This window comes from Podarcis cretensis, assembly GCF_951804945.1.
Source record: "Podarcis cretensis genome assembly, chromosome: 16".
NCBI classification, from domain to species: domain Eukaryota; kingdom Metazoa; phylum Chordata; class Lepidosauria; order Squamata; family Lacertidae; genus Podarcis; species Podarcis cretensis.
The window spans coordinates 733,216-737,660 of NC_137186.1; the positions used below are offsets into that span (position 1 = coordinate 733,216).

General features: G+C 50.7%; 1 protein-coding gene across 1 annotated transcript in view; it reads right to left on the reverse strand.

The window, feature by feature from the left end:
* The window catches only part of LOC307205600 (uncharacterized protein), a 286,408-nt gene that overhangs the window by 211,820 nt on the left and 70,143 nt on the right, over nt 1-4,445 (reverse strand). The gene's annotated exons all lie outside the window — the stretch shown is intronic.

Below are 4,445 nucleotides of genomic sequence, written 5' to 3' on the forward strand. Positions count from 1 at the left end.
GGTCACAGACCAGTTCCAGCCCACATACAATATCAAGGAAGTCATAAAACACCATAGGGATACATTTGAATTTGCAATTAGGTATAACAGGAACAAGGGACGCGGGTGGCATTGTGGGTTAAACCACAGAGCCTAGGACTTGCCGACCAGAAGGTCGGCGGTTTGAATCCCCGCGACGGGCTGAGCTCCCGTTGCTCGGTCCCTGCTCCTGCCAACCTAGCAGTTCAAAAGCACATCAAAGCGCAAGTAGATAAATAGGTTCCTGCTCCGGCGGGAAGGTAAATGGCATTTCCGTGTGCTGCTCTGGTTCACCAGAAGCGGCTTAGTCATGCTGGCCACATGACCCGGAAGCTGTACACTGGCTCCCTCGGCCAGTAAAGCGAGATGAGCGCCGCAACCCCAGAGTCGGCCACGACTGGACCTCATGGTCAGGGGTCCCTTTACCTTTATAACAGGAACAATACAGATATAGCAACAGTTTAAAAATATATAAATTAGAACTTAGTGACTAATATATAACCTAAAATTATCATTTAAAACCTGAATCATTATGATAGCACAGCTTGTCCCCTAAGTTTTATGGCAATCGCACAGAATCTGGCTACCCTTAACGTGATCGTGGGGTCCTTGCCCTCTACCAGGGATTTATCCTGGGTGGGCATCACTGGATCCTGGGAAAGAGGCTTCCATAGTTTGATTATGAGTTGCACAGAGAAGAACTTTATTTTCTCTGTCCCGAATCTTCCAACATTCAGAGGGAGGAAAAGCTTTCTCTGTCTGCTATTTCCATGCAATAAACTTCTATATGTCATTTCATTTTTACATTTCACTTTTAATTTGCATACCGCCTTCCTATATTGCAATGGGACGCAGGTGGCGCTGTGGGTTAAAGCCTCAGCGCCTAGGGCTTGCCGATCGAAAGGTTGGTGGTTCGAATCCCCGCGGCGGGGTGCGCTCCCGCTGCTCGGTCCCAGCGCCTGCCAACCTAGCAGTTCGAAAGCACCTCCGGGTGCAAGTAGATAAATAGGGACCGCTTACCAGCGGGAAGGTAAACGGCGTTTCCGTGTGCGGCTCTGGCTCGCCAGAGCAGCGATGTCACGCTGGCCACGTGACCCGGAAGTGTCTCCGGACAGCGCTGGCCCCTGGCCTCTTAAGTGAGATGGGCGCACAACCCCAGAGTCTGTCAAGACTGGCCCGTACGGGCAGGGGTACCTTTACCTTTATATTGCAATACCTCCGGTTACAAACACCTTGGGTTACCAACACTTCAGGTTACAGACTCGGCTAACCCAGAAATAGTACCTCAGGTTAAGAACCTTACCTCAGGATGAGAACAGAAATTGTGTGGCGGAGGCAGTGGGAGGCCCCATTAGCTAAAGACCCAGGGGTCAGCAGGGGGCCAGTCCACTGCCCCTCAGACCTTGTGGGGGGCCAGACTATATTTTGGGGGGGAAATATTAACAAATTCCTATGCCCCACAAATCACCCAGAGATGCATTTTAAATAAAAGGACACATTCCACTCATGTAAAAACACGTTGATTCCCGGACCGTCTGCAGGCCGGATTTAGAAGGTGTTTGGGCCGGATCTGGCCCCCGGGCCTTAGTTTGCCTACACATGGCTAAAGTGGTACCTCAGGTTAAGAACGGGCCTCCAGAACGAATTAAGTAACCAGAGGTACCACTGTACACAAGGCCGTCTACAAGCTGAGGAAACAACAAAATAGACAGCAAAGAGCACACCCCTCACAGCAATAACAATGTCACCTCTGTGAATTTGATTTTATTTGGCGCTGCTTGCCTGTGCCATTACTGAGAGCCCTCTTTGCTTCTGCGGACACTATATCCCTGTTCTCTGCATGATCTGAAGTAAGATCTAGCTTTGCCTTATGGATCCATAATGGCAAACTGCCACTTGGTTCGTTGCTTTGCTGCGTTGTGAAATTCAATAATTTCTCAATAAAGGTCCAAGCCAGGGTGAGAGTGCCCAGCGGGATGACATTTGGCCACTTTGCACAGAAAGAACATGGAAGCGCCCCAAAGCAATTTGCAGGTGCCACTTGCAGGAATGCCCACGGCGTGCCAGTGAGCCTTCGAAGCTGGCGCACCCCTGGCTTTGCAGAAATAAAATGGATCGGGCCCTAATGCTTTGCCACGTTCTCAGATGGCAGAGCAAACAGGCACAGCTGTGAAACTGAGGGGGGGTGGAGAAAGAAGGGGTGCTGGCCCCCAGCCACGCTTCTCCCCTCTCACATCACGCCCCCTGCTGAGCACCCAGAAAGGCCCCCTCCCTCAGAGAGAGGGGGGGGGCTCATCGCTCTGTAATCTGAAGGCAGCTCCAGTTACCTTGGCATCTGCTGACATGCCAGCCTCCGTCTTGCAGACTGGGATGGGCGAGGGGAGCCAGAAAGAGATTACTTTTCCACCCTGCTGAAATGAAAGGAATGGACAGAGTGTGTGTGTGTGTGTGTGTGTGTGTGTGTGTGTGTGTGTGTGTGTTATAAACAGAAAGAAATCATAGAGTTATGGGGTTGGGGTCCCAAAGGCTCATCTACTCCAACCCGCCAGCAATGCAGAAATCACAACTAAAGGATCCCTGACTGATGGCTATTCAGTCTCCAATGAACTGGAGAGCTGAAAGGGACCTTGGGGCTCAGCTAGTCCAAGAAGACAGGCCTGGCATATAGGAACCCTAGGAATATAGGCTCCTTGTTTATTTGTTTTGTGCAAGAGAGGGGAATAATCTCAACACCCCCTTTGCAGGGCTGAGATCCGGCAACTTGGATAAAGACTCTCCCGTGAACTGGGTGATTTCCTCTCTTGGTGAGACCAAATATTCACATTCTCTGCGCCGCCATTTCAGGCTCAAGTAACTGGTTAGGATAATTCGGGTTAATTCAAGTAATTTGGGTTAGAGAATTCAGTTTTTTAAAATTTTCCACAAGTCATACGTTATTGATACATTCATTCTTCTTATTGGTAACTTTCCTGTTTCATCTTTCTTTCTTTTTTGTAAACCACTTTGAGATTTGTTCATGTTTTGGCTATCAATTTGGTGTACAAATCTGATGGGGGGGAATGAATAAATGAACAAAACAGAAACTGGAGAGGTAAATGGACGGTGTCTGCTTTTTCTTCCCCCTTGTTTGAAACGGAAATCAATCTGGCAAATACGATAAACGTTCGCCGCTGTTGCTGCTTTGCAGCCCACAAATACCGTGCAAATGATTACGTTCCACTTGGAATAATGTAATGAAAATGTGAGTTATGTAATGAATTGCAATATTTTTCATTCCCCTTTTCAGCAGCTGCAAGTTGCAAATTTCATTCTTAAAAAAAATATGTAAAAATTGAGGGGGGAATTGCAGAAATGTATTCTGGGGGGTGGTTTGGTCTGCCCCGCCCCCACCCTCCAAAAAATGCTTTTATTTGCAATTTCTCTGGACACCTTTAAGTTGGGCGGCGATTCTAGGCGATACCAAGACCTGTTTCTTCTCCACGTGAGAAACCTGCGCCTTTTCCAGCAGGCCAACATTTTCCTATCTCTGACTCAACTGCCTGAAAAAAACTGCAGTCCTCTAAGCCAAGCAGCTAGACCTCTTGAAGGCCTTCTCTCCCCCCTCCCTTCCAATGGGGCACAAGATAGCTTCCGCCGCAGGAGGGCTGAGTTCTCTTGCGGATGGTGTCTCTGTGTGGGGACGCCGGCCGTACAGTAGCCTCCCCTGACGCAAGCGAGAGGCGCTCTGCAGCGGAGCGGATCCCTTTACGCCCCGGGCTGAGGACATTGTCCCTGAAACCTGGCATCCCTCCCCATGGAAGGGGTGACGTCGGCCGGCTGGAAGAAAGCGAGGAGGAGGAGGAGGAGAAGGAGGGGCAGGTGGGGAGGAGAGGGGCTGCGGGGAGACCATTCTCAGAGCCCGACGCATCCCCAGCGCACAGCCTTATCCACCACCTCCCGTGTAATTCAAGAACACCCAAGAGAGAGAGAGAGAGAGAGAGAGAGAGAGAGAGAGAGAGAGAGCCTTCCTTTCTGGGCCCCATACAGTATCTCCCCCCCCCAAACCCAACGCTCTCTAATTTCCCTGCCATCTGCATAAGTCCATCTTGATTTACCTCCGACTCATCGTCTCTTATTTTTAGACCTCCTCCAAGCCTCCAGGCCTTCCCACCCGGCCTCACATACCTCCCCTCCATCATCCCCCCCCCTCCTTAATATGGCAATAAGGAGAGGCCATCAGATATCAACCTCGGAGAGAGGGAGACCTGGCCAAGGTGAGGCCCTGGTTATAAACCTGAGGGCGAACACAGGCAGGTGGTTCGGTCGGGCAGGTGAGGGTTCGGAGGCTCCCCGGACCGGGATGCAGGTGGCTGTTGTTCAGGGCGGGGGCCCCTCCATCTCCCATATACATATATAGGCAGGGAGCAGAGGGGTGGGGTGTCTCTCGC